Source organism: Vidua macroura, chromosome 9, assembly GCF_024509145.1.
Source record: "Vidua macroura isolate BioBank_ID:100142 chromosome 9, ASM2450914v1, whole genome shotgun sequence".
Classification (NCBI taxonomy): Eukaryota; Metazoa; Chordata; class Aves; order Passeriformes; family Viduidae; genus Vidua; species Vidua macroura.
The window spans coordinates 6711569-6728831 of NC_071579.1; positions in this window are offsets into that span (position 1 = coordinate 6711569).

Below are 17263 nucleotides of genomic sequence, written 5' to 3' on the forward strand. Positions count from 1 at the left end.
TGCAGATGCCTGAACTGTATTTCTGTGCCTGGGCCTCTTTTAACCTCTGCAAATGCCAATTTCTTTAGTCTCTGTAAAGCAAAACTGACAGAGATAAAAAATGCTGTCTCAAGCCAACAGATATTGAAACTCTGAGGACAGATATGTACTATAAGACTCCTTATTCCTGGGAAATAATCCTAGCAGCAAGGGAAGTGAGTAACAGATGGGATTACAAACTCTAAGATTCATCTGCTGACAATAGATGTACATAATAAATACTGTAAATATTTTATGAACAGTGAAGATCTTACAGTCTATAGCACAGGATAACAATAGCATTAATATCCTCAAGAATCCTGAATAGTTTCTTTCTGATGCCATCATACAGCTACAGAATCCCTGAGTGGTTTGAGTAGGAGGGGACCTCACAAAGAACTATTTCCTCTCAATTGCCCATCTAAACCAACCCTTCTAAATTGGAGAATTCACCTTTCTTTCCTCTTGCAATTTCCCAGTTTAAATTAGAACTATGTGAACATTTCAGCCACTTATGAAATTGTATTCCAACAGCTCATCTCTGGAGTTTTTTCCTCAGTGTCAGGGTTGTGATCTTTACTAATTCAATAACAGTAATTTACTAATACAAGTGATTTTTATTGCAAGTCATTATCACAAATATGAACAAGGTTAGATAGCCTGGGTATGAGTGACTGAAACACTTTATGTCTTCAAATAATGAAATTTTAGGTGTCAAAACACAAGTTTTGAGGAGATGAGTGCTGAGACAAGCAGCAGTATTATTGTATATACCACAAGGTAAGGAACTATAAAAAGAAATAACTATTTATTCAGTTTTGTCTGGTTTTATCTGCTTTTAAGTTCCCAGTACATACAAGAACAACTAAAATTTGGACTGTTATGAAATGATTAGCATTCTGAAAAATAATTTCTTTATAAAATACAAAATTGTGAACAACACTATCACAGGGATATTTTAATTCTCAGAGAAATGTACTGTTTTGGGTCTTTGCTTTACTTATTTCCTGATGCCCACCTGTATACTCAGTGAACACTTTTCAAAATCAACCCTTATTTGCTGGTAATAATCTGTCAGTAATAATTAAACCCCTAGAGAAGTGGTACCTAGAATTACTTATATTTCCTCAAAAAATCAAGAAGAAAGGCTGTTGTGGTTTTCAGCTTTCTTTTATGATTCTTTTTATACTATTATACTATTTTCCCTTTTCTAAGGCTAATTTTTTTATGATGCAAAACCTGCCTTTTAGGCTGTAATTGTCATTAGTGAATGTCTGTAGTCTTCTGGATTTGCAAACCCAAAATGCAAATTTACAGAGCATGATTAAGCATATTCTTTCCAAAGACACCATCATTAATTGCTGATCAGAGATTTTACAAATGGAATTAAATGCACTATTCAGCTGTCTAGATTTGGAGAAAACATCTCCTCTTTGAGTTATATTGGGGCAGTTATTAAATACATTACTGCAACAATATTATGTGAAGAATCTGTAATAGAGAGTTAAAATCATAATTATTGTTGTCGTGTGACAGCAGTCTTTCAAATGGGTCATTGCAGCCATGGAACAAAGTTTTTTATTTAAAGCTAAAGATATGGGAAAAAGAGGGGGTCATCTCCACAAAACTTGTGTTTTGGACCTAAAATTCCAGTATTTAAATACACAAAGTGTTTCAGTTGCTCATTCCCAGGCTATCCAACCTTATTCATATTTGTGATAATGACTTGCAATAAAAATCACTTGTATTACTAAATTAATGTTATTGAATTAGTAAAGATCACAACCCTGACACCAAAGAAACAGAGGATATTAAAAGTGATGAGGAAATATTTATATGTGAAAGGGGGGGAGTGTTTTCAAACAGAGAGTAGGTATAGATGGGCAATTAGGACGGAATTGTTCCCTGTGAGGGTGGGCAGGCCCTGGCAGAGGGTGCCCGGAGAAGCTGTGGCTGCCCCTGGATCCCTGAAAGTGTGCAAGGGATCTAGGATGGGGCTTGGAGAAACCTGGGACAGTGGAAGGTGTCCCTGCCCATGGCAGGAGTGGCACTGGATGAGCTTTTTAAGGTTCTTTCCACCCCAAACCACTCTGGGATTCTGGGGTTCCATGACTCAGCTCCTTAGCATTGGATTGGTGCTGGAGGAGCTCAGCACCAGCCTCAATGAGCTGCAGGTCCCTTTGGCTGAGTTCAGGAGGATTTTCCCTTTTCCCTTTGAACAGCCTGGCAAACACGGAGCCTTTCAGCCCACACCATTCCCCTCTGTGCAGCACCAAGACATTCACAGCCCGGCAAGGCTGGGCTGCCACCCCATGTGCTGCAGCTGCTGCCAGGCCTGGGCAGGGAGCCCGGGCAGCTCTGCACGCATCTCCTGGCAATTGCTCCTTTGGGAGCAAGCAGGAGCCTGAGAGTGCAAAGACAAACCCAGCAGCTGCTTTGCTAGGAACCCCAAGGACAGGCAGTGTCCAGGCTGTGGGATCCTGCAGTTCCCCGCTGCTGTTGCCCAGCACGTGTCCTCCTTCAGGACCTCCAAAGATAACGACAATTCTCAAGACTTTTGGGCTACATTAAAATGTCATTTAACGTTCTGCTTCAGAAAAAGGATTATGAAACTGGAGTTAGAGAAGACATTTAAATATCACTTCAGGCTTGAACAGAAATTCCCATGTGGAAAATGGTACAGGAAGTCTTTCCAACAGACTTCAGTCCCACCTCATAGCCTACAGCAAAGTGAAATACGTCAGGAATGACAAAAACATAATGCAAAGTAGAGATCTGCAAGTTAAAGGATACTGTGTAAAGAAAAGATAATACATCATACACATGGGAGAAAAAACACTACTTGAAATTAAAGAGTAAAAGTCAAGTCAGAAATCAAAATTATCATGAAATATTGAAAACAAAAGGAAAATATTTAATTTTCTGGTTGCAAAGAGACAGCTGAGAACTTTACTTGCAAATGGTTCCCTATCCAGACTCAAAACCCAATTAAAGTTTCCTGCAGGTTTTTAGTGGCACTTTGTCACAAGGAGTAGGAGCTGTATGAGATTCCTAATGTCTGTCTGGTACAAGAAAGGAAACATCCCAGACAAAGCAGAGAAAAAGGATTAAAAGCTATGTACTTATGGTATTTATAAATACATAGCAATGGATTATCAGAAAAAGAACTACTTAACAAATTTTATAAACTCCTTTAGTATTGTGACTTTAAAAACCTGAGAAACTTTGCATTTTATAGATTGGCTGGTTTGTATCTTCATTCAAAAGCAGCTATTTAAAAAAAGGTAAAATACAAATTATATAACATCTGAAATTAGAATTTGGCAATTCATAGCTTGAGAGGGTCAATAATTTTTTAAATTACTTTCAGTCCTCAGAATAATTCTGTTGTTCTTTGAACAAAATGGATCTTTTTCTTGTGTGATGTCTGAATAAAAAAATCTATCAGAAATTCTTCCATCAGAGAGGATGGATTTTTACTGCCTTAGAAGTTAAGATTTTTCAGGAAAAATTTCCTAATGGTCCTTCTTTTAACGGAACTGTTTTTCCATCATGTGAAATGATGCATGAGACAGCAGGCTTGACATTCCTTCTGTTTCATTCATTTTTCAATTTCATTATATTTGAAGACTAAAAGAGTTCCATGTAATAAACAGTTCAGATATCAATTATTATTATTTTCATGGAATCACAGAATATCCTGAATTGGAAGGGACACAAAGAGTCCAACTTTTGGCCCTGCACAGAACTCTAACAATCCCACCCTCTACCATTTTAATCTATATCTTGGAAATACAATAAGATCCTGTGTGAATGTTAATCTGAAATTAATTCATGTTTGTAGTAAGACATTAGAAAAAGCTAATCTGGATGTCCACAAGGGAAAAAGTTCTTTGGCTTAAAAGGTTTAATGAATTATTGTTGCTCTTTTTAACAAGATACATAGAAGGAAAAAGGTGTGTTTGTTTTTAAATGCATGATTTGTAGAAAACATCTCTTTTGTTCACTTCTTCTCACTACTGCTTAGAGATATTTATCGTATTTGGAGCAGTAAATTTGTCAAGCATGTAGGTACAACCTGTGACAAATTGCACAAGTTTTACATCTAGATCTTGCAACTAGTGAACAAGCCTTAGGATTTCTTGTTAAAGAAAAAACATCAGTGAAAAATTACTTTTTTCTAGATTTCTCATGGTCTTTGTCAAAGTGATAAGAATTCACAGTAGAAGCATGGCAGGTGTAGTCTTAACATTTCCTGAATTAACACAAAGTTTTCCAGTAGCCTGTTAATAGTGAATACAGAAGAGGACTTTTTATGCTGCAAAAAGCTGCTAACAAATTTAAAAAAAAAAAATCTATCCTGGAATATATTCGGTTGCATAAATCAATCTATTGCCTTTCCTTAATTTGGGCAATAATGTCACTTCAGAGCCTGGGATTGTCCATTGACAAACCTTGTAAAACCTCAATTAAACCCCAAAATTTTAAAATCTAATTAAGAAAACCAAGGAAAAAAAAAAAAAAAAGAAAAAAGGCAGCTGAGAACTGAAGATGCCAAAAGAACCCACTTGTAGTATGTTAAGGAGGGCCAGGAGTTGGACTTGTGGGTTTCTTCCAAGTCAGAATATTTTGTAATTCTATGGTTCTGTGCAGGAATGATGTCTATGCACTAGAACATGAAACAGAGACTGAAGCATCTCTTTAGGCACATATCCATTATACCCATTTAGGATAATTTCCCACCACTTTTCCTAAAGCCCAGCTCCCTGAGGCCTAAGAACATCAAACTGTAAAACCAAAGGATGGTGACTAACGTGTTGCCATTCCTCTTCCTTGTTTAAACCTGGTCCCTTCACTTTGAGGGTCTGGAGGAAATTAGTGGGGATGTACTACCTTGTGACATCTGAGACATCTTTGTCTTTCATGTCATTGCCTCTATTCTTGGGACCTTTTTATGTATTTCTGTCAGCTGATTTATACCTGGTTCTCTTCCCCCTAAAAACCTGAACCTACCCCTTCCCTGGAGCTGTTTATCCAGCCCTAAGGACAATGCCTAACTCTGCAGGGAGCTGAGCATATCTGGGGCTTGCATGAGATCTCAGAAGAGCTCACTGCAAATGTACAAATTATTATTGCACACTACTGTGCAAATATTAATAACAGGAGCTTTGTGACATTCAAATGTCGCACAGACAGTTGGTGGTAAAGGAATGTTCAAGCAAATGAGTAAGCTGAGATTGTGATCATTCATAGTTCTAATTATAAAACAGCCTTATTATTTTCTGTAACATTTTATGATATAATAGTATTTGAAAAGTGACTGTATTAAGAGCATGACATTTACTGAAGTGAATAAGCTTTTCATATGTGAAGTAATTTCACTGCTGGTTATTGTGCAAAACAGAAACTTCAGAAGCAGAGACCAGTTAATTCTTTGATGCAATGCCAATTTAGAGTTATTTCCTTAATTTATGGTATCCTTATTCAAATGGGAAATAAAATATACAGCTCCTTTCTATGATCTCATGTTCTGTCCCCTTGACAATATGGTCTGAAGTGGGTTTTGGTTCTTTAGCACCAAAAGAACCATTTTGGTTGGTCTGTGTTACAAATTGTTTGCCAGGTCATGTTTATTCATAGTCCTCAGCTTTATCTATACACTGTAGGTCTGTAAGGAATTTCCACATGAAGTTTGAGAGAATTTTGGGACAAGCACTAAGCCCTGGACATTGCTTCTTTCAGCAGTTAATACTTGGAGCAGTCAGGCAAGTTGATTTTAGTGTTTTTAACTAAAATGGTTATTTAAATCTTTCTTTATTGATTTAAAAAGCTCCCCTCTGCAGAAACTCCCTTTTTTGAACTTCAGATATTACTCTCAACCCAGATGTTTTTGTTCCATTTGCTTGGTCCTTTTTTTGGGATATTTTAATCTGGGCTCCAACTGCTGGCCATTGGTAGATCTCTCATCCATCTTATCCATGGCCACTTTGTGCCACAGAATAACCCTTCCCATACTCTTCTACTTTGAAAAACAAAATAAACCCCAAGCCAATTAACAAAACACACACACACACACACACACACAAGCCTGACTGAAAATTAAAATTCTAAAAAAACAATCCTAAGTGGTCCAAGGTTGCTCCTAGTCCATTAATTAAATCATAACAGAGGGTTGATAACAATGCCTTGTTTGCTTCAGAAATACAGCAGGAGACACTGGAAGGGAAAAACAGACAAAGGAGTTGTGCACTGTAAGCCAGATAAAATTCCATGGCAGTCCTGGTTTGTTCTTACAGAGTGATTCCATCAAAACTTGGCTCACATCAAACAAATCCAATTAATGAAATTTAAGCAGTAATAAATCTGAAAGAATTATACAACATGCTTCATGTGAATCAGTTGATCAGGAAATAAAAAATTATCATAACTGGAATGTTTGTGCTTTCCAATGACATCAAATCAATCGTTCCTCAGATAATTCTAGAGATTTTGCAAAGCATAGATACACTTGAGAGGAGAAATATCCTTGTTGTTCTGTGGGTTAAAACAGTTGTAAGACGATTCCTGAGTGTTCTCACGGATGCAAAATATATTTTTTTTCTTATTTTAATTTTTTCTCCCCAGGTGCCAGATGTGTTCTGAATCCCTACTCATATTTCCTTGGACTTTGTGGACTTTGAAATTATATTTACTAAAACCACATTATATTTACTGGTTTTATGTTAAAATTATATTTAACTTCTGTGGAGCTCTTAAGAAACCAGTTATCAGGTGAACTGTTTAGTCATGGTGCTTAGATTCATTTTAGGCTGGATTTAGAAGGAAAATGTCAGGGAGTCATGCAGTAAACTAGACAGCTAATTGATCACTGAATTCCTTTAAAAATTAACCTTTTTTTCACATGAAATCCCGTAGAAAAATGCATTGAGTTGTGTTCATTGGAGACTAAACTGGCTTTTTCATACACTGCATACAGACCAATGTTCTTACCTCTAGAGAATACTTGCAAACTGCATCATAGTTGGAAGAGAATACATTTAAAAATATTTCTAGTGGAGTAAAACAAGGAGAACATGGTTCAGGTGGTAGGCTGGGCAGTATTAGGTTAACAGTTGGACTCATGGATTTTGAGAGTCTTTTCCAACATAAATGATTCTATGATACTTTGATATGATACTTTCAAAAAGACTTAAATATTTAATATTTAAGAAATTGTAGAAAATATTGTAGAAAATTACACACGGTATGTGGCAATAGCTGGAGTGAGAACATGCTGGAATAATAAAAGGGAGCAGTCAATTTTCCTGTCAAATAATGATTAACCAATTTACCGGAATCATTAAAATTGATCCAAGATTTATGATTGCAGAAAGGTGAGTTTGGATGTAAGCTAAAAATCAGCACTAGTTCCACGTCTTGAAAAATACCCCACGTGGTCCTCACTGTCCATAGGAGTTCCATAGAAGCCCTTATCCAGCCAAAACTGGCAATCAGAGGCTGTTTTTGCAAAAAAACCCAACCAACCAACCAACCAACCAAACCAAAAATATAAAACAAAGCAAAACAAAACATACAAAAGACCCTCCAAAAATCCCCAAATGAGCACCTATTGCTGCTCTATTCATTGAGACAATGTCTTCAGATCTGGAGCCTGTGTTTTCTTCCCAGCTTAACAAACACTCTGAGGATGAAAACCTGCCTGAGGTGGCAGAAGAGTAGTACCTGAAGGGCTCCAAGAGAGCTGGAGAGGGACTTTGGAAAGAGGAATAGATGGAATGGAATGCTGGGACAAGGGTGAATGGCCTTAAGCTGAAGGCGGTCCAGAGATAAATGGGATTTGGGGAAGGAATTGTTCCCTGTGAGGGTGCTGAGGCCCTGGCACAGGGTGCTCAGAGAAGCTGTGGCTGCCCCTGCATCCCTGGCAGTGTCCAAGGCCAGGCTGGACATGGCTTGGAGCCACCTGGGCTGGTGGAAGGTGTCCCTGCCCATGGCAGGGGCTGGCACTGGGTGAGCTTTTAGGTCCTTTCCAACCCAAACCATTGTGGCACTCTGTGACAATAACACAAGTATTTCAAACACTAGCACAAATATTCAAATACCAAAGCAGATTTTCCGGTATTATCAGGCAGGAATGTGTTGCATGGCTGAAAATGGGAACTGTATCAAAAGCTTCTTTTTCACAACAATGCCGTCTGTTTTGATGACACTTTATAACAAAACCAGTGCCCAGTTTTCTCAGGATCAGCTTAAGTTTCCTCCCACAAGATCACTCCCAGCAGGGCCCCCGTGTTAACCTGTGTGTAGCTGTTAGTGGCTAAGGCAGAATTGGGAGAGATAAGAACTGAATACAAAGTAATTTTGCCATGCCCTGCTGGGTAACATATTTATCTGAAGGAATAGCACCTTTTATGTGGTGCCTATTTCTTCTGTGCAACACAAATGTAAGAGGCAAAGAGTCACACACGGCAATGCCAAGTGTACAGGCACTGCAGCTGATCTTTGGAGTTCCTTCCAACCTTGATAATCATGGTTCCATGATTCTGTGATTTCCCAGCAGCCCTGAGCAGCACAATTCAGAGTGGAGGAGCTCAGCTGAACACAAAGATGAATCAGAGGCACCTTGAGTGAGCAAGAAGAGGCTGCACTCCAAGTGAACTTGGGTCAAACACAAAGCAGAGCAGCCCAAACATCTGCCTCTTGCCCTCAGCTGATGAGACATGATCAGATACGTGCTCCTGGTGAGGAGATGGAGTAAGAACAGCTACACAGAGGTTTGGTGCTGCACTGTCAGGCTGGAGCTTGTGCTGTTGACCCTCAGGGCAGTGTCAGTGCTCAGAGACTCATCTCAGTTTTGACAGCACTCCTCCTGACAGCAACTGCAGCACAAGTGACCTTTCCACTCTGCCTCTGCAATGAGCTTCTGCTCTGTCCTGTTGGGAGAACAGAAACAAGGAAAGAACCATTCATTTTCCACATCTGTTAGATCTGTCAGGCATTGGCCAAGTAGCCACCACTTGTGGCAACAGCTCTGTAAAATTGAACCCATCCTTCAGACACTGCACTGCCAATATCTTTCCCTGACCTTCATTCTGTCATGGATGGAAACTCATTTGAAAGCAGCAAAGTGTGAGTAGCTCCAAAAAGTGAAGTCCTTGAGTTTCTGCAGAAAATTACCACTGATGACAGTGGCATTAATGAATATAAAGCAGGAAATCTTTCCACTCAGAGCTCCCTCCTGAAAGCCTGTGGGTTACACACAAGATAAATGGAACAGAAAATAAGTGTGAGGCAGAAAGACTAACTACAGGAATTATTTTTTGTCTCCTACTGAAATTTAATAGTGATATTGAGAATAAAATGTGAAATAAGATTAAAAAAATGGCAAGGAATGGACAGGTTAAGGATCAGGACCAACTGCGAGTAAAACATTTCCAACTTGTACCTCTAGGAAAAAAAACTGCATCATTTTAGAGCAGCAAACAAATAATGCAAGGCAGGAAAGAGAGCAGATGCTCCAATACTGGCTGCAAGCAAAACAAAATTGGAATAACTTGTGCAAAGGAGGAATAAGTAAGGAAAAGACAGTATTGGTGTTATTACAGCTGATTTCTGCCTCCTTATCTTCCTCCCAAGTAATCCTGTGCATTAAAGATTCTCTGTATAGTTATAAACCTTTAACACAGACATGTTTCCCTGTCATGTTCCAACAAGAGCTATAGAAATTTTCCTTCAAAGACATATATGAATTTCAGCTGAAATAGAAATAGAATTTAAAATGGTTTTTGGTAATCTGGGTTAGTCTCTGGCAATGAATATGGTGCAAATTCTGATGGATAATCTCTGTTTTGGAGGTGAAAAGAACTGGTCATCCAGAGCCAGTTATCATGAATTTGGCAGGCCAGAACCAAGCCCCAAAATGTTATGATAGTTAGGTAATAGAAGTTATTCACTGGTTACTGTAAATGTAACCACTTTATTATTTTATCTTAGAAGAAGCAAGTTAAGTGTTTATGAGTTTTGTCAGTTAGGAGTATTATGATAAATTGACCCAAAATCCAAATGGTGTGTGGGCAAAATAATGACATTTCTTCCCTGTCACACAATGCATCAGGAAGATGTTTTCAGAAATTAAGTCTTATGTCAGTTCTGAGGTAGAAGATGTTTTTATTGAAAGTTTTCTTGCACGTAGAAATTGTGTCTGTGTGTGGATGTAGAGGTGTAAGTAAATAAAAATATATACACACAAATGCTACGAAAGCACACAGAATGTATAAAAAGCATATCTCCCATTCTGTTTTTTCCTTATTTCTGCTTCAGCTGCTTCAGACTGGTAAGGGCAAGGAATGTGGGCCAGTGCTTTTATGGAGCTGGTAATTGCAAGCAGCAGCTTTTCACTTGGCACCTTCTCTGTAGCTGTGTTGCCTTAATGACTTTCCTTCTACAACAATGGCAACATAAAATATATTTCTGCAGTCATAAATAGCTTCATGAGAACAAAAATACTGTATTTTTCTGTGTTTGACATGCTGTTATCCCCTTGAGGTCATTAAAGGCAGTTGCTGATGATTCCCTTTCCAGCCACTTCCTCAATATAATATTTTCCCTTTCCACAATTTAAAAATATTTTTCTGTGTTATATCCAGATAAAGGCAAATTCCACAGACATTTCTCAATGGCTCAAATGGGTATTTCTATGTGTTCCATACCTCTATTTCTTTTATAATAATATAATTTATAATTAGTAGTTGTATGCATTAATGCTATTATTAGCATTAGTATTAGCATTATGCTGAAGCAAATTATCATTGTTCTGATGGAATATGTCCCAGTATGACCATTTTTCACCTAAATCCTAAAGGAATCCCTATTTTTTCTGGGGTTATATTATAATTTGGCACATGATGACCTTTTCTGCTACCAAATATTCCATCCATTTTTTCAGCAAGGTACTACTGGAGTGCAGGTGGACTACAGAAATTCCAATTTATTCAGCTAGATTTTGTTCCTTTGACAGTATCTAACGTGATCACGGCTGTATTAAATTTTATTGTCTGTATAACACTTGCACAAAACTCCAGATAAAATGCTCAAAATATAGTAAGCTTGCTTCAATCTTCCAACTTGTTCAATGTTCACTGTTTTAAACTTTGTTAGAAATAGGGAAAAAAGAAAATAACAAAATCTTTATGGTTGGCACAGCTGACAGTTCCCTTTAAACATATTAAACTCTTTGAATGAAGACTGATGAAGGTAGCAGGCTTTTAAATGAACAAATATCTTTTATATATATTATTATATAGAGTTGCAATGAATCCAGGGAGCCTAATGAGATCGTAAGAAAGCTGAGACGAACTGGTGCTGATGGTTGTAAATAATCAGCTGTAATTGTGCTTTCCATTTAATGAGCACTTTTAAAGGATAAAGAAAACCTGTCCATCTAAGTGCTGGACTTATTTAAGAAATGCTATCAGAAAATAACACATTTTAAAGCAAGTCTTTGCAGGTTTCCCTTCTACAACCTGTTTGCTGGAGGGTTTGGGTGTATAAAGGGACATAGCTAAGAGATAAAACTTCAAAATAACAAAATTCATTGCTTTAAAGAGGCAGAGCCCATGTGTCCATGTTATAGCAATCAATAAAGAAACTGAGCTTGTGATCTGTTTAGTTGATCTTAGAAATCTCAAAGGTACAAAGCTCCCAATTCCTCATATATGATGCATTCAAGAGATCCCACACTTTCAGAACACTAAAATCACTAAAGATGGAGAAAAGATTTTAATGAATGCAAGATCAGTTGTTTCCTTGCAATTTTATGACATCCTACAAATTAATCGTAGTGTTCCTGTATTAGCCACAGTTTGGGCTCTCTGTCTGAGAAGAGATATTTATATTACTGGTGGTTATAGGGATAGAAATGATTTTAACATTATAAAGCTAGGAAAAAACCCCAGTCCAGTATTTCCAATAACAAATACATACTGTCTCATAACAAAGGAATCATCCTAAATGTTCTGCATTACTTGTTTCAGAGTCTGACATTTCAAAAGGTTGGCAGGGCAGGTGTGCTTGGGAATGTAGAGAATATAATTGCAAGTGTGATCACACCTTTTAGCAGAGACATTTAAATGTAAAATGCACAGTGCAAATACTGTACAGTGCAGACATTTTACAGAACACCCTGACAAGTGCAAAATCTTCCCAAACAGGTAAAAAGTCTCTTGTGGCTTCAGCCAGCTGCTTACTTAAGGAGCCCCAGGAATGAGAAGAGAATTTAGGCTGCATGGAAAGCAATGCTTTTGTTACTAATATGACATTACTAATATGACACTCACACCTACACTTTCAATTTAAAAAGAAAGCACATTTGAACATGGTATATTATTCATTCAGGAGACATTTATCTAGAAGAATAGCAGCTTAATTAGACATTACCTGCTGGAAAATTTTAATAGTCTAAAATTCTTTGGAATGGGGAGAAATCCTTTAATAGGAACTATACATGGGAAGTTTAGTCTGAAACCTGCAAATTGGTGTAAGTTTCAAGCCTACTTAAATCTTATGGTATAGAGCATAGGTATTTGCATCCACTTCCATCTGGGATGGAAAAGATCTCTGTTTAGATGGTTAATAGAGAGCATATGCCATTAAATAATCAATATACTTGGTATTTGCTGAGCCAAATTGCATAACTAAACAAAAAATATTAAACCTTCATGTCCTTCAAATACCCACTTTGGGTTTCAGAAACCAAGTGTTTAAAAAGAAACAACATTTACTGTTTTCAAATGATATATCAAAGAAAACTGGACTCACAGGAATCTCATAATCTCCTCACTTAACCAATTTACATTTTGCTCCACCGCCCATAAAATTAGTTCAGCATTGGTCAGATGTGTTTGTTGTAGTTTTGGCTGAGTAACTGGAATTTCCTATAAAAAAAGGGATGGCTACATGAAATAATGACATTAACTTGTTTGAGCAGACATTACTTGTAAAAATATGAATTATAATGTCCCATGAAGAGAAATTCATGAGGAGAAGACCCAAGCAACCTAGTTAATATATGTGACTTAGGCTTTCCATGAAGAGCATTCATTAAGTATTTGTGTAGGCAAGGATTTGAATTTTGAATGATTGGAGCAGCTAATTATTAAGGAGACTAAAAATAACCATTCACCTCACATTTTCATTTTTTTTTCTTCCAGTTTTCCGCCACCTTTCCTGTTAATGAAGATTTTGAAAAGTATAACTTGGAAAAGTGGATGACTACATTGCTTACACCTTCATCCATTCCAAATTCAGTCTGTCCATCCCTGCTCATCATTAGTTGCTGCTGTATGGCTGTGTGCCCTACAGCTTTTCCATCCTGAGCTTAGTCCAGCAGAAGCTGCTTTGAAAATGTATTTGTGAACAGTTGGAAGATTATCATATACCATGACCACTTCAGTGTTTCATCCCACTTTCTACTGCCAAAAAGTGTTCTGGTGCTTAGACAGGAAACACATTGAAAGCTCTTGGCAAAGCAGAATGTGTTATGAAGCTGAAGATGAGATGTCATGTCCTATGAACTCCTAGTAAATAACAGATTTGAGGGAATTCTTGTTTTATAGACATATATATGTATGTATGTGGCTATATAAATGTATATATGCACACACACACACACACACACACACATATATATATACACCTGTTTATATATATACACCTACATGGGAATATACAATTTAAAAAACATACAAAATAAAGCCCATAAGAAGTTTTTAAATTATTCTCTCCATACTTTCAGAAAAGTGAGATGTAAATGGTCATGAGCCAGTGTCAGTGAATGCCAAGTGTAGCCAGCCAGGTACATTTACATTTCAGTCAAACCAATGGGTCTGATAAAGGAACAAACATGAACTTTGCTCATAAATTCATCTTCTGTTAATAGCCTTATCTTTTCCCCAATATATTAATTCAGTTCTTATAGTTAGAAAATAAATATCTAGCCTGCAAAGCAAAGAGTTTTACTGCTTTATGTGTTAGAGACTGAATAGCTGAATATTTCCCCCTCCCTCTTCATGCCATTCATTATGTCTTTAATCAGACCATTGAGTTTAACAGAGGAAGAGAAGTAAACTTTCATATTATTTTAAGCTTTATTTTCTCAACTGGCCATTCCATCACACCTGGCAATAAGCTGCATTTCCAGAGAAAACATTTTTTGTGATCAAATGGATGAAGATGGGCAATAGGTTCAATATAGATCACCAAGGAATAGCAATCTGGGAACCAAATAAATTTTATTCTAATTACATGGAGAGATAAATTCTCCACCTCTCTTTCAAATATTAAAAAAAAAAAAAAAAAGAACATAATTCTCAATGGTAAAGGATCATTAATTAATGAAACTCACTGCTTAGTTGCACACTTTTACAGAGTGCAAATCATGTCTGCTCTATATGGATGTATGAACAGCTGATCAATACTCACTATAATGAAGTTTTATAGATGACTTTAAAGGCAGTAATATCAAACCTCCAGAGCATGATTTGTGTTGTGTTCAATCATTGTCAAAAACCAATGAAGATTTTGAAATTTAAGATATTCCTCAGGAACTGCTTAGGGGTGAAGAGATAAATAACAAACTAGTATTGATGTCACAATTGTGATTTCTTTGTCACACAGTTCTAAATTTGTGTTGCCACCAGGTTCAATATTGAATTGATTGTCCCTGTGGAGGTGACAATACTCAGAGCTTCCACACAGAAGTCCAGACAGTCTTCTGCAGGCAGAGCTTTGGGTCACAGGGCACAGGTGTCTCAGGTTAAAAGGTGTAGGTGGGAGTGTATTCTATCCCCATCTATTAAAGGTGGGCAGTTCTCTTCTGTTCATTGGGCAGTTTTCTTTATCTCTCTCACAACCAATCCTCCCTCCAGGAGATCTCTTCTGTTCATGGCCACTGAGTGTCCCTGCATGGCTGAGAAAATTCCATCATCCCATGGGGAGATGTTCTGCCCAGGGGGAGGAGCCGAGCATTCCTACCTGGATACAATCTGACTTTGGAACACCACAGCAGCCTTTGCCCACTGCATTCCCAGAGGAGCAGCTTTCTTCTCCACTGCATTCCCAGAGGAAGCCCAGGCCCATCTCCAGCAGCCCTGGAGCTTCAGAGGAAAACTCCACCCTTGTCCAGGATCCTGCTCCATCAGAAGCACAGCTGGCACTGCAGGAGGGCTGAGCCACCATGGAATGGGACTGCTGCCACCACCCTGACACACAGGGGGTCAAGATGTATTCTGACTGTGTCAGTGGTTATTTTGTACTATTGCATTTGTATTTTTAATTTTTCTAGTAAAGAATTGTTATTCCTGCTCCCATATATTTGCCTGAGACCCTTAATTTCAAAATTATAATAATTTTGAGGGAGGGGGTTTACATTTTCCATTTTAGGGGAGGCTCCTGCCTTCATTAGCTGACACCTGTCTTTCCAAACAACAGAGTACAGGAGCTGATCCTGGAAAATGCCCTTTCTAGCCAGGAAGAAGAAACAGTCAGGCACAACCCATCAGTTACTTGGTAGCAATATGGAAAGAGATCAGCGAGCCCAGATGTTTGTCTTCTCTCTATCATTCAGGCAGGGACTCTGAGCATTTTTAATTCTCAGACTCACTTCTCCAGAGCCAATCCTAATGTTCTTTCTTCTGTGCAAAAGGAACTGAGGAGCTCTGAATGACCTCAAACAGCAAGACCTGCTGCTTCTCATCTCCCTTGCCAGGCTCAGTCCATGAAAGTTAAAAATTAAACAACTCACAGACCTTCACTTGAAAAACCGGGCACTCTTTTCTGGTTTGTTTTATGGATTTCTTATCCTCCTCTGTATAAATGCTATGGCATCACATCAAATAGGAGACTTTATCTTTTGGGCTGTGAGGAAATTTATTTCCTAGCATAAGTCTATTTTCTGGGAGTCAATAAAATATATTAGCAAACTCAGAATAGGATTTGCAGTTATTTAGTACATTTTTGCAGTTCAAGTCACAGGGCAGTACCAGTTTATGTTTCCCTTTGAATATCACACTACGTGAAATTCTGAAACTACCAGCCAAAAAGACAATACAACAAAGAATTGGGAAATGAGGAAAGCTTTGGTTTATTATTGTGGAAGTATAAGAAAGATGTGCATATTGAACTCAGCAACATTATTCTCAGAGAGGGAATGACTATACTAACTCAGAATGTTTTCTTTTCCTGTAAAATTCAATAATGCAGAGACTAATATGCTTTATAAATCAGAAAATGTGTGAATCCAAAGTCAGTTTACTCTCTATGTAATATAATTTCTAAATATGAAATTCTCATTCTCTTTTTCCTACCCCATAAAAACTCCAGATGAAGGTTTTGCCTCAATTAGAGAAAGATTTAGGAGTCTGGATTGGCAGAGGGATAAAATAGACAACTGCCCCTGGAAGGATATGAATTTCAGTTTTATTAATTTTGTTCCAAAGGATCAAATTTGATTTGTCCCCATGTTCTCCATCACTTTATACTGAAGCTCCAATGAAAGGTCAGGATTTAATTTCATCAAATTAAGGTTAGAATAGTTATCCCAGATTTTGGACTGTATTAAACAGCCATTGGAAATTCCACTCTGAACTGTTCAACGTTGGAAGCTAAAGCTGCAGCCACAGAATTAACCCTGTAAACCCCAGTTCCTGTAAAGGCTAACAGGTTCCCTATCCTTTAGTTCAGTTTGGCAGCCTGGTCCCCTTGTAAACATGTGGAATGATGGGCCTTCCTCTTCCATGAAGTCTCCATGGCAGAAGTCACCTTGTGTGTAGACTTTCAAAGCTTCTGACCCCTTCTAAAACACTTAGTCTTTAATTCAATAAAGTATCAATGAGACAGGCTGACCTCATTGCACTGTTTAACATACAGTGGTGTTAACCATCTTCAGCAAGAATAAACCACATACTTTAGGTACCTTATTTTTTGTTAAGGAAGGAATTTTTTATATCAGATAGAATCATAGGATGATTATGGTTGGAAAAGGCCTTCAAGATCATTGAATCCAAACTTTGGCCCATCACCAGTGCCTCAACTAAACCACAGCATTAATGCCACGCCCAGTCATTTCTTGAACACCTCCAGGGAGTGTTAAAGTGCTCTGTTGAAATGGAAACTGGGTTTAGTCTGATCAATTAAATTAATTCAGTCAATTTGTTATCAAAATGTGCTGGCAGTGTTGCGAGAATGATGTTAT